Genomic DNA, 18,788 nt, shown 5'->3' with positions numbered 1-18,788 from the left:
ACTCCCACAGGGCTAAGTGTTAATCAGTGAGACTCCCATAGGGTTCAGTGTTAATCAGTGAGACTCCCACAGGGTTCAGTGTTAATCAGTGAGACTCCCACAGGGTTCAGTGTTAATCAGTGAGACTCCCACAGGGCTAAGTGTTAATCAGTGAGACTCCCATAGGGTTCAGTGTTAATCAGTGAGACTCCCACAGGGTTCAGTGTTAATCAGTGAGACTCCCACAGGGTTCAGTGTTAATCAGTGAGACTCCCACAGGGTTCAGTCTCAATCAGTGTGACTCCCATAGGGTTCAGTATTAATCAGTGAGACTCCCAGAGGGTTCATGTGTTAATCAGTGAGACTCCCACAGGGTTCAGTGTTAATCAGTGACACTCCCACAGGGCTAAGTGTTAATCAGTGAGACTCCCATAGGGTTAAGTGTTAATCAGTGAGACTCCCACAGGGTTCAGTCTTAATCAGTGAGACTCCCACAGGGTTCAGTGTTAATCAGTGAGACTCCCACAGGGTTCAGTGTTAATCAGTGAGACTCCCACAGGGTTCAGTGTTAATCAGTGACACTCCCACAGGGCTAAGTGTTAATCAGTGAGACTCCCATAGGGTTCAGTGTTAATCAGTGAGACTCCCACAGGGTTCATTGTTAATCAGTGAGACTCCCATAGAGTTCAGTGTTAATCAGTGAGACTACCATAGGGTTCAGTGTTAATCAGTGAGACTACCACAGGGTTCAGTGTTAATCAGTGAGACTCCCACAGGGTTCAGTGTTAATCAGTGAGACTCCCACAGGGTTCAGTGTTAATCAGTGAGACTCCCACAGGGTTCAGTGTTAATCAGTGAGACTCCCACAGGGTTCAGTATTAATCAGTGAGACTTCCATAGGGTTGAGTGTTAATCAGTGAGACTCCCATAGGGTTCAGTGTTAATCAGTGAGACTCCCACAGGTTTCAGTGTTAATCAGTGAGACTCCCATAGGGTTCAGTGTTAATCAGTGAGACTCCCATATGGTTCAGTGTTAATCAGTGAGACTCCCATAGGGTTCAGTGTTCATCAGTGAGACTCCCACAGGGTTCAGTATTAATCAGTGAGACTCCCACAGCGCTCAGTGTTAATCAGTGAGACTCCCACAGGGTTCAGTGTTAATCAGTGACACTCCCACAGGGCTAAGTGTTAATCAGTGAGACTCCCATAGGGTTCAGTGTTAATCAGTGAGACTCCCACAGGGTTCATTGTTAATCAGTGAGACTCCCATAGAGTTCAGTGTTAATCAGTGAGACTCCCATAGGGTTCAGTGTTAATCAGTGAGACTACCACAGGGTTCAGTGTTAATCAGTGAGACTCCCACAGGGTTCAGTGTTAATCAGTGAGACTTCCACAGGGTTCAGTGTTAATCAGTGAGACTCCCACAGGGTTCAGTGTTAATCAGTGAGACTCCCACAGGGTTCAGTATTAATCAGTGAGACTTCCATAGGGTTGAGTGTTAATCAGTGAGACTCCCATAGGGTTCAGTGTTAATCAGTGAGACTCCCACAGGTTTCAGTGTTAATCAGTGAGACTCCAATAGGGTTCAGTGTTAATCAGTGAGACTCCCATATGGTTCAGTGTTAATCAGTGAGACTCCCATAGGGTTCAGTGTTAATCGGTGAGACTCCCACAGGGCTAAGTGTTAATCAGTGAGACTCCCATAGGGTTCAGTGTTAATCAGTGAGACTCCCACAGGGTTCAGTGTTAATCAGTGAGACTCCCACAGGGTTCAGTCTCAATCAGTGAGACTCCCATAGGGTTCAGTATTAATCAGTGAGACTCCCATAGGGTTCATGTGTTAATCAGTGAGACTCCCACAGGGTTCAGTGTTAATCAGTGACACTCCCACAGGGCTAAGTGTTAATCAGTGAGACTCCCATAGGGTTAAGTGTTAATCAGTGAGACTCCCATAGGGTGCAGTGTTAATCAGTGAGACTCCCACAGGGTTCAGTCTTAATCAGTGAGACTCCCACAGGGTTCAGTGTTAATCAGTGAGACTCCCACAGGGTTCAGTATTAATCAGTGAGACTCCCTTAGGGTTCATGTGTTAATCAGTGAGACTCCCACAGGGTTCAGTGTTAATCAGTGAGCCTCCCACAGGGTGCAGTGTTAATCAGTGAGACTCCCACAGGGTTCAGTGTTAATCAGTGAGACTCCCACAGGGTTCAGTGTTAATCAGTGAGACTCCCACAGGGTTCAGTGTTAATCAGTGACACTCCCACAGGGCTAAGTGTTAATCAGTGAGACTCCCACAGGGTTCAGTGTTAATCAGTGAGACTCCCACAGGGTTCAGTGTTAATCAGTGACACTCCCACAGGGCTAAGTGTTAATCAGTGAGACTCCCATAGGGTTAAGTGTTAATCAGTGAGACTCCAACAGGGTTCAGTCTTAATCAGTGAGTCTCCCACAGGGTTCAGTGTTAATCAGTGAGACTCCCACAGGGTTCAGTGTTAATCGGTGAGACTCCCACAGGGTTCAGTGTTAATCAGTGAGACTACCATAGGGTTCAGTGTTAATCAGTGAGACTACCACAGGGTTCAGTGTTAATCAGTGAGACTCCCATAGGGTTCAGTGTTAATCAGTGAGACTCCCACAGGTTTCAGTGTTAATCAGTGAGACTCCCATAGGGTTCAGTGTTAATCAGTGAGACTCCCATATGCTTCAGTGTTAATCAGTGAGACTCCCATAGGGTTCAGTGTTCATCAGTGAGACTCCCACAGGGTTCAGTATTAATCAGTGAGACTCCCACAGGGCTCAGTGTTAATCAGTGAGACTCCCACAGGGTTCAGTGTTAATCGGTGAGACTCACACAGGGCTAAGTGTTAATCAGTGAGACTCCCATAGGATTCAGTGTTAATCAGTGAGACTCCCACAGGGTTCAGTGTTAATCAGTGAGACTCCCACAGGGTTCAGTCTCAATCAGTGAGACTCCCATAGGGTTCAGTATTAATCAGTGAGACTCCCATAGGGTTCATGTGTTAATCAGTGAGACTCGCACAGGGTTCAGTGTTAATCAGTGACACTCCCAAAGGGCTAAGTGTTAATCAGTGAGACTCCCATAGGGTTAAGTGTTAATCAGTGAGACTCCAACAGGGTTCAGTCTTAATCAGTGAGACTCCCACAGGGTTCAGTGTTAATCAGTGAGACTCCCACAGGGTTCAGTGTTAATCAGTGAGACTCCCACAGGGTTCAGTGTTAATCAGTGACACTCCCACAGGGCTAAGTGTTAATCAGTGAGACTCCCATAGGGTTAAGTGTTAATCAGTGAGACTCCAACAGGGTTCAGTCTTAATCAGTGAGACTCCCACAGGGTTCAGTGTTAATCAGTGAGACTCCCACAGGGTTCAGTGTTAATCAGTGAGACTCCCACAGGGTTCATTGTTAATCAGTGACACTCCCACAGGGCTAAGTGTTAATCAGTGAGACTCCCATAGGGTTCAGTGTTAATCAGTGAGACTCCCACAGGGTTCATTGTTAATCAGTGAGACTCCCATAGGGTTCAGTGTTAATCAGTGAGACTCCCACAGGTTTCAGTGTTAATCAGTGAGACTCCCATAGGGTTCAGTGTTAATCAGTGAGACACTCATAGGGTCCAGTATTAATCAGTGAGACTCCCATAGGGTTCATGTGTTAATCAGTGAGACTCCCACAGGGTTCAGTGTTAATCAGTGAGACTCCCACAGGGCTCAGTGTTAATCAGTGAGACTCCCATATGGTTCAGTGTTAATCAGTGAGACTCCCACAGGGTTCAGTCTTAATCAGTGAGACTCCCACAGGGTTCAGTGTTAATCAGTGAGACTCCCACAGGGTTCAGTATTAATCAGTGAGACTCCCTTAGGGTTCATGTGTTAATCAGTGAGACTCCCACAGGGTTCAGTCTCAATCAGTGTGACTCCCATAGGGTTCAGTATTAATCAGTGAGACTCCCAGAGGGTTCATGTGTTAATCAGTGAGACTCCCACAGGGTTCAGTGTTAATCAGTGACACTCCCACAGGGCTAAGTGTTAATCAGTGAGACTCCCATAGGGTTAAGTGTTAATCAGTGAGACTCCCACAGGGTTCAGTCTTAATCAGTGAGACTCCCACAGGGTTCAGTGTTAATCAGTGAGACTCCCACAGGGTTCAGTGTTAATCAGTGAGACTCCCACAGGGTTCAGTGTTAATCAGTGACACTCCCACAGGGCTAAGTGTTAATCAGTGAGACTCCCATAGGGTTCAGTGTTAATCAGTGAGACTCCCACAGGGTTTATTGTTAATCAGTGAGACTCCCATAGAGTTCAGTGTTAATTAGTGAGACTACCATAGGGTTCAGTGTTAATCAGTGAGACTACCACAGGGTTCAGTGTTAATCAGTGAGACTCCCACAGGGTTCAGTGTTAATCAGTGAGACTCCCACAGGGTTCAGTGTTAATCAGTGAGACTCCCACAGGGTTCAGTGTTAATCAGTGAGACTCCCACAGGGTTCAGTATTAATCAGTGAGACTTCCATAGGGTTGAGTGTTAATCAGTGAGACTCCCATAGGGTTCAGTGTTAATCAGTGAGACTCCCACAGGTTTCAGTGTTAATCAGTGAGACTCCCATAGGGTTCAGTGTTAATCAGTGAGACTCCCATATGGTTCAGTGTTAATCAGTGAGACTCCCATAGGGTTCAGTGTTCATCAGTGAGACTCCCACAGGGTTCAGTATTAATCAGTGAGACTCCCACAGGGCTCAGTGTTAATCAGTGAGACTCCCACAGGGTTCAGTGTTAATCGGTGAGACTCCCACAGGGCTAAGTGTTAATCAGTGAGACTCCCATAGGATTCAGTGTTAATCAGTGAGACTCCCACAGGGTTCAGTGTTAATCAGTGAGACTCCCACAGGGTTCAGTCTCAATCAGTGAGACTCCCATAGGGTTCAGTATTAATCAGTGAGACTCCCATAGGGTTCATGTGTTAATCAGTGAGACTCCCACAGGGTTCAGTGTTAATCAGTGACACTCCCACAGGGTTAAGTGTTAATCAGTGAGACTCCCATAGGGTTAAGTGTTAATCAGTGAGACTCCAACAGGGTTCAGTCTTAATCAGTGAGACTCCCACAGGGTTCAGTGTTAATCAGTGAGACTCCCACAGGGTTCAGTGTTAATCAGTGAGACTCCCACAGGGTTCAGTGTTAATCAGTGACACTCCCACAGGGCTAAGTGTTAATCAGTGAGACTCCCATAGGGTTAAGTGTTAATCAGTGAGACTCCAACAGGGTTCAGTCTTAATCAGTGAGACTCCCACAGGGTTCAGTGTTAATCAGTGAGACTCCCACAGGGTTCAGTGTTAATCAGTGAGACTCCCACAGGGTTCAGTGTTAATCAGTGACACTCCCACAGGGCTAAGTGTTAATCAGTGAGACTCCCATAGGGTTCAGTGTTAATCAGTGAGACTCCCACAGGGTTCATTGTTAATCAGTGAGACTCCCATAGGGTTCAGTGTTAATCAGTGAGACTCCCACAGGTTTCATTGTTAATCAGTGAGACTCCAATAGGGTTCAGTGTTAATCAGTGAGACACTCATAGGGTCCAGTATTAATCAGTGAGACTCCCATAGGGTTCATGTGTTAATCAGTGAGACTCCCACAGGGTTCAGTGTTAATCAGTGAGACTCCCACAGGGCTCAGTGTTATTCAGTGAGACTCCCATATGGTTCAGTGTTAATCAGTGAGACTCCCACAGGGTTCAGTCTTAATCAGTGAGACTCCCACAGGGTTCAGTGTTAATCAGTGAGACTCCCACAGGGTTCAGTATTAATCAGTGAGACTCCCTTAGGGTTCATGTGTTAATCAGTGAGACTCCCACAGGGTTCAGTGTTAATCAGTGAGCCTCCCACAGGGTTCATTGTTAATCAGTGAGACTCCCACAGGGTTCAGTATTAATCAGTGAGACTCCCACAGGGTTCAGTGTTAATCAGTGAGACTCCCATAGGGTTCAGTGTTAATCAGTGAGACACTCATAGGGTCCAGTATTAATCAGTGAGACTCCCATAGGGTTCATGTGTTAATCAGTGAGACTCCCACAGGGTTCAGTGTTAATCAGTGAGACTCCCACAGGGCTCAGTGTTAATCAGTGAGACTCCCATATGGTTCAGTGTTAATCAGTGAGACTCCCACAGGGTTCAGTCTTAATCAGTGAGACTCCCACAGGGTTCAGTGTTAATCAGTGAGACTCCCACAGGGTTCAGTATTAATCAGTGAGACTCCCACAGGGTTCAGTGTTAATCAGTGAGACTCCCACAGGGTTCAGTATTAATCAGTGAGACTCCCATAGGGTTCATGTGTTAATCAGTGAGACTCCCACAGGGTTCAGTGTTAATTGGTGAGACTCCCAAAGGGCTAAGTGTTAATCAGTGAGACTCCCACAGGGTTCAGTGTTAATCAGTGAGACTCCCACAGGGTTCAGTCTCAATCAGTGAGACTCCCATAGGGTTCAGTATTAATCAGTGAGACTCCCATAGGGTTCATGTGTTAATCAGTGAGACTCCCACAGGGTTCAGTGTTAATCAGTGACACTCCCACAGGGCTAAGTGTTAATCAGTGAGACTCCCATAGGGTTAAGTGTTAATCAGTGAGACTCCCACAGGGTTCAGTCTTAATCAGTGAGACTCCCACAGGGTTCAGTGTTAATCAGTGAGACTCCCACAGGGTTCAGTGTTAATCAGTGAGACTCCCACAGGGTTCAGTGTTAATCAGTGACACTCCCACAGGGCTAAGTGTTAATCAGTGAGACTCCCATAGGGTTCAGTGTTAATCAGTGAGACTCCCACAGCGTTCATTGTTAATCAGTGAGACTCTTATAGAGTTCAGTGTTAATCAGTGAGACTCCCATAGGGTTCAGTGTTAATCAGTGAGACTACCACAGGGTTCAGTGTTAATCAGTGAGACTCCCACAGGGTTCATTGTGAATCAGTGAGACTCCCATATGGTTCAGTGTTAATCAGTGAGACTCCCACAGGGTTCAGTGTTAATCAGTGAGACTCCCACAGGGTTCAGTATTAATCAGTGAGACTCCCATAGGGTTCAGTATTAATCAGTGAGACTCCCATAGGGTGCACGTGTTAATCAGTGAGACTCCCACAGGGTTCAGTGTTAATCAGTGACACTCCCACAGGGCTAAGTGTTAGTCAGTGAGACTCCCATAGGGTTAAGTGTTAATCAGTGAGACTCCCACAGGGTTCAGTCTTAATCAGTGAGACTCCCACAGGGTTCAGTGTTAATCAGTGAGACTCCCACAGGGTTCAGTGTTAATCAGTGAGACTCCCACAGGGTTCAGTGTTAATCAGTGATACTCCCACAGGGCTAAGTGTTAATCAGTGAGACTCCCATAGGGTTCAGTGTTAATCAGTGAGACTCCCACAGGGTTCATTGTTAATCAGTGAGAATCCCATAGAGTTCAGTGTTAATCAGTGAGACTCCCATAGGGTTCAGTGTTAATCAGTGAGACTACCACAGGGTTCAGTGTTAATCAGTGAGACTCCCACAGGGTTCATTGTTAATCAGTGAGACTCCCACAGGGTTCAGTGTTAATCAGAGACACTCCCACAGGGCTAAGTGTTAATCAGTGAGACTCCCATAGGGTTCAGTGTTAATCAGTGAGACTCCCACAGGGTTCATTGTTAATCAGTGAGACTCCCATAGAGTTCAGTGTTAATCAGTGAGACTCCCATAGGGTTCAGTCTTAATCAGTGAGACTCCCACAGGGTTAAGTGTTAATCAGTGAGACCCTCATAGAGTTCAGTGTTAATCAGTGAGACTCCCACAGGGTTCAGTGTTAATCAGTGAGACTCCCATAGGGTTCAGTGTTAATCAGTGAGACTCCCATAGGGTTCAGTATTATTCAGTGAGACTCCCATAGGGTTCATGTGTTAATCAGTGAGACTCCCACAGGGTTCAGTGTTAATCAGTGAGACTCCCACAGGGCTAAGTGTTCATCAGTGAGACTCCCATAGGGTTCAGTGTTAATCAGTGAGACTCCCACAGGGTTCATTGTTAATCAGTGAGACTCCCACAGGGTTCAGTCTTAATCAGTGAGACTCCCACAGGGTTCAGTGTTAATCAGTGAGACTCCTACAGGGTTCAGTGTTAATCAGTGAGACTCCCACAGGGTTCAGTGTTAATCAGTGAGACTCCCATAGGGTTCAGTGTTCATCAGTGAGACTTCCATTGGGTTGAGTGTTAATCAGTGAGACTCCCACAGGTTTCAGTGTTAATCAGTGAGACTCCCATAGGGTTCAGTGTTAATCAGTGAGAAACTTATAGGGTCCAGTATTAATCAGTGAGACTCCCATAGGGTTCATGTGTTAATCAGTGAGACTCCCACAGGGCTCAGTGTTAATCAGTGAGACTCCCATATGGTTCAGTGTTAATCAGTGAGACTCCCACAGGGTTCAGTCTTAATCAGTGAGACTCCCACAGGGTTCAGTGTTAATCAGTGAGACTCCCACAGGGTTCAGTATTAATCAGTGAGACTCCCACAGGGTTCAGTGTTAATCAGTGAGACTCCCACAGGGTACAGTATTAATCAGTGAGACTCCCATAGGGTTCATGTGTTAATCAGTGAGACTCCCACAGGGTTCAGTGTTAATTGGTGAGACTCCCAAAGGGCTAAGTGTTAATCAGTGAGACTCCCACAGGGTTCAGTGTTAATCAGTGAGACTCCCACAGGGTTCACTCTCAATCAGTGAGACTCCCATAGGGTTCAGTATTAATCAGTGAGACTCCCATAGGGTTCATGTGTTAATCAGTGAGACTCCCACAGGGTTCAGTGTTAATCAGTGACACTCCCACAGGGCTAAGTGTTAATCAGTGAGACTCCCATAGGGTTAAGTGTTAATCAGTGAGACTCCCACAGGGTTCAGTCTTAATCAGTGAGACTCCCACAGGGTTCAGTGTTAATCAGTGAGACTCCCACAGGGTTCAGTGTTAATCAGTGAGACTCCCACAGGGTTCAGTGTTAATCAGTGACACTCCCACAGGGCTAAGTGTTAATCAGTGAGACTCCCATAGGGTTCAGTGTTAATCAGTGAGACTCCCACAGCGTTCATTGTTAATCAGTGAGACTCTTATAGAGTTCAGTGTTAATCAGTGAGACTCCCATAGGGTTCAGTGTTAATCAGTGAGACTACCACAGGGTTCAGTGTTAATCAGTGAGACTCCCACAGGGTTCATTGTTAATCAGTGAGACTCCCATATGGTTCAGTGTTAATCAGTGAGACTCCCACAGGGTTCAGTGTTAATCAGTGAGACTCCCACAGGGTTCAGTATTAATCAGTGAGACTCCCATAGGGTTCATGTGTTAATCATTGAGACTCCCACAGGGTTCAGTGTTAATCGGTGAGACTCCCACAGGGCTAAGTGTTAATCAGTGAGACTCCTACAGGGTTCAGTGTTAATCAGTGAGACTCCCACAGGGTTCAGTGTTAATCAGTGAGACTCCCACAGGGTTAATTGTTAATCAGTGAGACTCCCATAGGGTTCAGTGTTAATCAGTGAGACTCCCACAGGTTTCAGTGTTAATCAGTGAGACTCCCACAGGGTTCATGTGTTAATCAGTGAGACTCCCATAGGGTTCAGTGTTAATCAGTGAGACTCCCATAGAGTTCAGTGCTAATCAGTGAGACTCCCACAGGGTTCAGTGTTAATCAGTGAGACTCCCATAGGGTTCAGTGTTAATCAGTGAGACTCCCATAGGGTTCAGTATTATTCAGTGAGACTCCCATAGGGTTCATGTGTTAATCAGTGAGACTCCCACAGGGTTCAGTGTTAATCAGTGAGACTCCCATAGGGTTCAGTGTTAATCAGTGAGACTCCCACAGGTTTCAGTGTTAATCAGTGAGACTCCCACAGGGTTCATGTGTTAATCAGTGAGACTCCCATAGGGTTCAGTGTTAATCAGTGAGACTCCCATAGAGTTCAGTGCTAATCAGTGAGACTCCCACAGGGTTCAGTGTTAATCAGTGAGACTCCCATAGGGTTCAGTGTTAATCAGTGAGACTCCCATAGGGTTCAGTGCTAATCAGTGAGACTCCCACAGGTTTCAGTGTTAACCAGTGAGACTCCCATAGGGTTCAGTGTTCATCAGTGAGACTTCCATAGGGTTGAGTGTTAATCAGTGAGACTCCCACAGGTTTCAGTGTTAATCAGTGAGACTCCCATAGGGTTCAGTGTTAATCAGTGAGACACTTATAGGGTCCAGTATTAATCAGTGAGACTCCCATAGGGTTCATGTGTTAATCAGTGAGACTCCCACAGGGTTCAGTGTTAATCAGTGAGACTCCCACAGGGTTCAGTATTAATCAGTGAGACTCCCACAGGGTTCAGTCTCAATCAGTGAGACTCCCATAGGGTTCAGTATTAATCAGTGAGACTCCCATAGGGTTCATGTGTTAATCAGTGAGACTCCCACAGGGTTCAGTGTTAATCAGTGACACTCCCACAGGGCTAAGTGTTAATCAGTGAGACTCCCATAGGGTTAAGTGTTAATCAGTGAGACTCCCACAGGGTTCAGTCTTAATCAGTGAGACTCCCACATGGTTCAGTGTTAATCAGTGAGACTCCCACAGGGTTCAGTGTTAATCAGTGAGACTCCCACAGGGTTCAGTGTTAATCAGTGACACTCCCACAGGGTTCAGTGTTAATCAGTGAGACTCCCACAGGGTTCAGTATTAATCAGTGAGACTCCCACAGGGTTCAGTGTTAATCAGTGAGACTCCCACAGGGTTCAGTATTAATCAGTGAGACTCCCATAGGGTTCATGTGTTAATCAGTGAGACTCCCACAGGGTTCAGTGTTAATCGGTGAGACTCCCAAAGGGCTAAGTGTTAATCAGTGAGACTCCCACAGGGTTCAGTGTTAATCAGTGAGACTCCCACAGGGTTCAGTCTCAATCAGTGAGACTCCCATAGGGTTCAGTATTAATCAATGAGACTCCCATAGGGTTCATGTGTTAATCAGTGAGACTCCCACAGGGTTCAGTGTTAATCAGTGACACTCCCACAGGGCTAAGTGTTAATCAGTGAGACTCCCATAGGGTTAAGTGTTAATCAGTGAGACTCCCACAGGGTTCAGTCTTAATCAGTGAGACTCCCACAGGGTTCAGTGTTAATCAGTGAGACTCCCACAGGGTTCAGTGTTAATCAGTGAGACTCCCACAGGGTTCAGTGTTAATCAGTGACACTCCCACAGGGCTAAGTGTTAATCAGTGAGACTCCCATAGGGTTCAGTGTTAATCAGTGAGACTCCCACAGCGTTCATTGTTAATCAGTGAGACTCTTATAGAGTTCAGTGTTAATCAGTGAGACTCCCATAGGGTTCAGTGTTAATCAGTGAGACTACCACAGGGTTCAGTGTTAATCAGTGAGACTCCCACAGGGTTCATTGTTAATCAGTGAGACTCCCATATGGTTCAGTGTTAATCAGTGAGACTCCCACAGGGTTCAGTGTTAATCAGTGAGACTCCCACAGGGTTCAGTATTAATCAGTGAGACTCCCATAGGGTTCATGTGTTAATCAGTGAGACTCCCACAGGGTTCAGTGTTAATCGGTGAGACTCCCACAGGGCTAAGTGTTAATCAGTGAGACTCCCATATGGTTCAGTGTTAATCAGTGAGACTCCCACAGGGTTCAGTGTTAATCAGTGAGACTCCCACAGGGTTCAGTCTCAATCAGTGAGACTCCCATAGGGTTCAGTATTAATCAGTGAGACTCCCATAGGGTTCATGTGTTAATCAGTGAGACTCCCACAGGGTTCAGTGTTAATCAGTGACACTCCCACAGGGCTAAGTGTTAGTCAGTGAGACTCCCATAGGGTTAAGTGTTAATCAGTGAGACTCCCACAGGGTTCAGTCTTAATCAGTGAGACTCCCACAGGGTTCAGTGTTAATCAGTGAGACTCCCACAGGGTTCAGTGTTAATCAGTGAGACTCCCACAGGGTTCAGTGTTAATCAGTGACACTCCCACAGGGCTAAGTGTTAATCAGTGGGACTCCCATAGGGTTAAGTGTTAATCAGTGAGACTCCCACAGGGTTCATTGTTAATCAGTGAGACTCCCATAGAGTTCAGTGTTAATCAGTGAGACTCCCATAGGGTTCAGTGTTAATCAGTGAGACTACCACAGGGTTCAGTGTTAATCAGTGAGACTCCCACAGGGTTCATTGTTAATCAGTGAGACTCCCACAGGGTTCAGTGTTAATCAGAGACACTCCCACAGGGCTAAGTGTTAATCAGTGAGACTCCCATAGGGTTCAGTGTTAATCAGTGAGACTCCCACAGGGTTCATTGTTAATCAGTGAGACTCCCATAGAGTTCAGTGTTAATCAGTGAGACTCCCATAGGGTTCAGTATTATTCAGTGAGACTCCCATAGGGTTCATGTGTTAATCAGTGAGACTCCCACAGGGTTCAGTGTTAATCAGTGAGACTCCCACAGGGCTAAGTGTTCATCAGTGAGACTCCCATAGGGTTCAGTGTTAATCAGTGAGACTCCCACAAGGTTCATTGTTAATCAGTGAGACTCCCACAGGGTTCAGTCTTAATCAGTGAGACTCCCACAGGGTTCAGTGTTAATCAGTGAGACTCCTACAGGGTTCAGTATTAATCAGTGAGACTCCCACAGGGTTCAGTGTTAATCAGTGAGACTCCCACAGGGTGAATTGTTAATCAGTGAGACTCCCATAGGGTTCAGTGTTAATCAGTGAGACTCCCACAAGTTTCAGTGTTAATCAGTGAGACTCCCACAGGGTTCATGTGTTAATCAGTGAGACTCCCATAGGGTTCAGTGTTAATCAGTGAGACTCCCACAGGGTTCAGTGTTAATCAGTGAGACCCCCATAGAGTTCAGTGCTAATCAGTGAGACTCCCACAGGTTTCAGTGTTAATCAGTGAGACTCCCATAGGGTTCAGTGTTCATCAGTGAGACTTCCATAGGGTTGAGTGTTAATCAGTGAGACTCCCACAGGTTTCAGTGTTAATCAGTGAGACTCCCATAGGGTTCAGTGTTAATCAGTGAGACACTTATAGGGTCCAGTATTAATCAGTGAGACTCCCATAGGGTTAATGTGTTAATCAGTGAGACTCCCACAGGGTTCAGTGTTAATCAGTGAGACTCCCACAGGGCTCAGTGTTAATCAGTGAGACTCCCATATGGTTCAGTGTTAATCAGTGAGACTCCCACAGGGTTCAGTCTTAATCAGTGAGACTCCCACAGGGTTCAGTGTTAATCAGTGAGACTCCCACAGGGTTCAGTATTAATCAGTGAGACTCCCACAGGGTTCAGTGTTAATCAGTGAGACTCCCACAGGGTTCAGTATTAATCAGTGAGACTCCCATAGGGTTCATGTGTTAATCAGTGAGACTCCCACAGGGTTCAGTGTTAATCGGTGAGACTCCCAAAGGGCTAAGTGTTAATCAGTGAGACTCCCACAGGGTTCAGTGTTAATCAGTGAGACTCCCACAGGGTTCAGTCTCAATCAGTGAGACTCCCATAGGGTTCAGTATTAATCAGTGAGACTCCCATAGGGTTCATGTGTTAATCAGTGAGACTCCCACAGGGTTCAGTGTTAATCAGTGACACTCCCACAGGGCTAAGTGTTAATCAGTGAGACTCCCATAGGGTTAAGTGTTAATCAGTGAGACTCCCACAGGGTTCAGTCTTAATCAGTGAGACTCCCACAGGGTTCAGTGTTAATCAGTGAGACTCCCACAGGGTTCAGTGTTAATCAGTGAGACTCCCACAGGGTTCAGTGTTAATCAGTGACACTCCCACAGGGCTAAGTGTTAATCAGTGAGACTCCCATAGGGTTCAGTGTTAATCAGTGAGACTCCCACATCGTTCATTGTTAATCAGTGAGACTCTTATAGAGTTCAGTGTTAATCAGAGAGACTCCCATAGGGTTCAGTGTTAATCAGTGAGACTACCACAGGGTTCAGTGTTAATCAGTGAGACTCCCACAGGGTTCATTGTTAATCAGTGAGACTCCCATAGAGTTTGGTGTTAATCAGTGAGACTCCCATAGGGTTCAGTCTTAATCAGTGAGACTCCCACAGGGTTCATGTGTTAATCAGTGAGACTCCCACAGGGTTCAGTGTTAATCAGTGAGACTCCCACAGGGCTAAGTGTTAATCAGTGAGACTCCCATAGGGTTCAGTGTTAATCAGTGAGACTCCCACAGGGTTCAGTGTTAATCAGTGAGACTCCCACAGGGTTTAGTCTTAATCAGTGAGACTCCCATAGGGTTCAGTATTAATCAGTGAGACTCCCATAGGGTTCATGTGTTAATCAGTGAGACTCCCACAGGGTTCAGTGTTAATCAGTGAGACTCCCACAGTGCTAAGTGTTAATCAGTGAGACTCCCATAGGGTTCAGTGTTAATCAGTGACACTCCCACAGGGTTCAGTGTTAATCAGTGAGACTCCCACAGGGTTCAGTCTTAATCAGTGAGACTCCCATAGGGTTCAGTATTAATCAGTGAGACTCCCATAGGGTTCATGTGTTAATCAGTGAGACTCCCACATGGTTCAGTGTTAATCAGTGACACTCCCACAGGGCTAAGTGTTAATCAGTGAGACTCCCATATGGTTCAGTGTTAATCAGTGAGACTCCCACAGGGTTCAGTCTTAATCAGTGAGACTCCCACAGGGTTCAGTGTTAATCAGTGAGACTCCCACAGGGTTCAGTATTAATCAGTGAGACTCCCATAGGGTTCATGTGTTAATCAGTGAGACTCCCACAGGGTTCAGTGTTAATCAGTGAGACTCCCACAGGGCTAAGTGTTAATCAGTGAGACTCCCATAGGGTTCAGTGTTAATCAGTGAGACTCCCACAGGGTTCAGTGTTAATCAGTGAGACTCCCATAGGGTTCAGTGTTAATCAGTGAGACTCCCATAGGGTTCAGTATTATTCAGTGAGACTCCCATAGGGTTCATGTGTTAATCAGTGAGACTCCCACAGGGTTCAGTGTTAATCAGTGAGACTCCCACAGGGCGAAGTGTTCATCAGTGAGACTCCCATAGGGTTCAGTGTTAATCAGTGAGACTCCCACAGGGTTCATTGTTAATCAGTGAGACTCCCACAGGGTTCAGTCTTAATCAGTGAGACTCCCACAGGGTTCAGTGTTAATCAGTGAGACTCCTACAGTGTTCAGTGTTAATCAGTGAGACTCCCACAGGGTTCAGTGTTAATCAGTGAGACTCCCACAGGGTTAATTGTTAATCAGTGAGACTCCCATAGGGTTCAGTGTTAATCAGTGAGACTCCCACAGGTTTCAGTGTTAATCAGTGAGACTCCCACAGGGTTCATGTGTTAATCAGTGAGACTCCCATAGGGTTCAGTGTTAATCAGTGAGACTCCCACAGGGTTCAGTGTTAATCAGTGAGACCCCCATAGAGTTCAGTGCTAATCAGTGAGACTCCCACAGGTTTCAGTGTTAATCAGTGAGACTCCCATAGGGTTCATGTGTTAATCAGTGAGACTCCCACAGGGTTCAGTGTTAATCAGTGAGACTCCCACAGGGCTAAGTGTTCATCAGTGAGACTCCCATAGGGTTCAGTGTTAATCAGTGAGACTCCCACAGGGTTCAGTGTAAATCAGTGAGACTCCCACAGGGTTCAGTATTAATCAGTGAGACTCCCATAGGGTTCATGTGTTAATCAGTGAGACTCCCACAGGGTTCAGTGTTAATCAGTGAGACTCCCACAGGGCTAAGTGTTAATCAGTGAGACTCCCATAGGGTTCAGTGTTAATCAGTGAGACTCCCACAGGGTTCAGTGTTAATCAGTGAGACTCCCATAGGGTTCAGTGTTAATCAGTGAGACTCCCATAGGGTTCAGTATTATTCAGTGAGACTCCCATAGGGTTCATGTGTTAATCAGTGAGACTCCCACAGGGTTCAGTGTTAATCAGTGAGACTCCCACAGGGTTCAGTGTTAATCAGTGAGACTCCCACAGGGTTCAGTGTTAATCAGTGAGACTCCCACAGGGTTCAGTCTTAATCAGTGAGACTCCCACAGGGTTCAGTGTTAATCAGTGAGACTCCCACAGGGTTCAGTGTTAATCAGTGAGACTCCCACAGGGTTCAGTGTTAATCAGTGACACTCCCACAGGGCTAAGTGTTAATCAGTGAGACTCCCATAGGGTTCAGTGTTAATCAGAGAGACTCCCACATCGTTCATTGTTAATCAGTGAGACTCTTATAGAGTTCAGTGTTAATCAGTGAGACTCCCATAGGGTTCAGTGTTAATCAGTGAGACTACCACAGGGTTCAGTGTTAATCAGTGAGACTCCCACAGGGTTCATTGTTAATCAGTGAGACTCCCATAGAGTTCAGTGTTAATCAGTGAGACTCCCATAGGGTTCAGTCTTAATCAGTGAGACTCCCACAGGGTTCATGTGTTAATCAGTGAGACTCCCACAGGGTTCAGTGTTAATCAGTGAGACTCCCACAGGGCTAAGTGTTAATCAGTGAGACTCCCATAGGGTTCAGTGTTAATCAGTGAGACTCCCACAGGGTTCAGTGTTAATCAGTGAGACTCTCACAGGGTTTAGTCTTAATCAGTGAGACTCCCATAGGGTTCAGTATTAATCAGTGAGATTCCCATAGGGTTCATGTGTTAATCAGTGAGACTCCCACAGGGTTCAGTGTTAATCAGTGAGACTCCCACAGTGCTAAGTGTTAATCAGTGAGACTCCCATAGGGTTCAGTGTTAATCAGTGAGACTCCCACAGGGTTCAGTGTTAATCAGTGAGACTCCCACAGGGTTCAGTCTTAATCAGTGAGACTCCCATAGGGTTCAGTATTAATCAGTGAGACTCCCATAGGGTTCATGTGTTAATCAGTGAGACTCCCACATGGTTCAGTGTTAATCAGTGACACTCCCACAGGGCTAAGTGTTAATCAGTGAGACTCCCATATGGTTCAGTGTTAATCAGTGAGACTCCCACAGGGTTCAGTCTTAATCAGTGAGACTCCCACAGGGTTCAGTGTTAATCAGTGAGACTCCCACAGGGTTCAGTATTAATCAGTGAGACTCCCATAGGGTTCATGTGTTAATCAGTGAGACTCCCACAGGGTTCAGTGTTAATCAGTGAGACTCCCACAGGGCTAAGTGTTAATCAGTGAGACTCCCATAGGGTTCAGTGTTAATCAGTGAGACTCCCACAGGGTTCAGTGTTAATCAGTGAGACTCCCATAGGGTTCAGTGTTAATCAGTGAGACTCCCATAGGGTTCAGTATTATTCAGTGAGACTCCCATAGGGTTCATGTGTTAATCAGTGAGACTCCCACAGGGTTCAGTGTTAATCAGTGAGACTCCCACAGGGCTAAGTGTTCATCAGTGAGACTCCCATAGGGTTCAGTGTTAATCAGTGAGACTCCCACAGGGCTAAGTGTTCATCAGTGAGACTCCCATAGGGTTCAGTGTTAATCAGTGAGACTCCCACAGGGTTCATTGTTAATCAGTGAGACTCCCACAGGGTTCAGTCTTAATCAGTGAGACTCCCACAGTGTTCAGTGTTAATCAGTGAGACTCCCACAGGGTTCAGTGTTAATCAGTGAGACTCCCACAGGGTTAATTGTTAATCAGTGAGACTCCCATAGGGTTCAGTGTTAATCAGTGAGACTCCCACAGGTTTCAGTGTTAATCAGTGAGACTCCCACAGGGTTCATGTGTTAATCAGTGAGACTCCCATAGGGTTCAGTGTTAATCAGTGAGACTCCCACAGGGTTCAGTGTTAATCAGTGAGACCCCATAGAGTTCAGTGCTAATCAGTGAGACTCCCACAGGTTTCAGTGTTAATCAGTGAGACTCCCATAGAGTTCAGTGCTAATCAGTGAGACTCCCACAGGTTTCAGTGTTAATCAGTGAGACTCCCATAGGGTTCAGTGTTCATCAGTGAGACTTCCATAGGGTTGAGTGTTAATCAGTGAGACTCCCACAGGGTTCATTGTTAATCAGTGAGACTCCCACAGGGTTCAGTCTTAATCAGTGAGACTCCCACAGGGTTCAGTGTTAATCAGTGAGACTCCTACAGTGTTCAGTGTTAATCAGTGAGACTCCCACAGGGTTCAGTGTTAATCAGTGAGACTCCCACAGGGTTAATTGTTAATCAGTGAGACTCCCATAGGGTTCAGTGTTAATCAGTGAGACTCCCACAGGTTTCAGTGTTAATCAGTGAGACTCCCACAGGGTTCATGTGTTAATCAGTGAGACTCCCATAGGGTTCAGTGTTAATCAGTGAGACTCCCACAGGGTTCAGTGTTAATCAGTGAGACCCCCATAGAGTTCAGTGCTAATCAGTGAGACTCCCACAGGTTTCAGTGTTAATCAGTGAGACTCCCATAGGGTTCAGTGTTCATCAGTGAGACTTCCATAGGGTTGAGTGTTAATCAGTGAGACTCCCACAGGTTTCAGTGTTAATCAGTGAGACTCCCATAGGGTTCAGTGTTAATCAGTGAGACACTTATAGGGTCCAGTATTAATCAGTGAGACTCCCATAGGGTTCATGTGTTAATCAGTGAGACTCCCACAGGGTTCAGTGTTAATCAGTGAGACTCCCACAGGGCTCAGTGTTAATCAGTGAGACTCCCATATGGTTCAGTGTTAATCAGTGAGACTCCCACAGGGTTCAGTCTTAATCAGTGAGACTCCCACAGGGTTCAGTGTTAATCAGTGAGACTCCCACAGGGTTCAGTATTAATCAGTGAGACTCCCATAGGGTTCATGTGTTAATCAGTGAGACTCCCACAGGGTT

Source organism: Petromyzon marinus, unplaced genomic scaffold, assembly GCF_048934315.1.
Source record: "Petromyzon marinus isolate PM22_M1 ecotype Great Lakes invasive population unplaced genomic scaffold, UKy_Petmar_22M1.pri1.0 PM_Scaffold_9, whole genome shotgun sequence".
In the NCBI taxonomy this organism is placed as follows: Eukaryota; Metazoa; Chordata; class Hyperoartia; order Petromyzontiformes; family Petromyzontidae; genus Petromyzon; species Petromyzon marinus.
The sequence above is the reverse complement of the archived record's forward strand: the minus strand, read 5'-3'. Positions refer to the sequence as shown.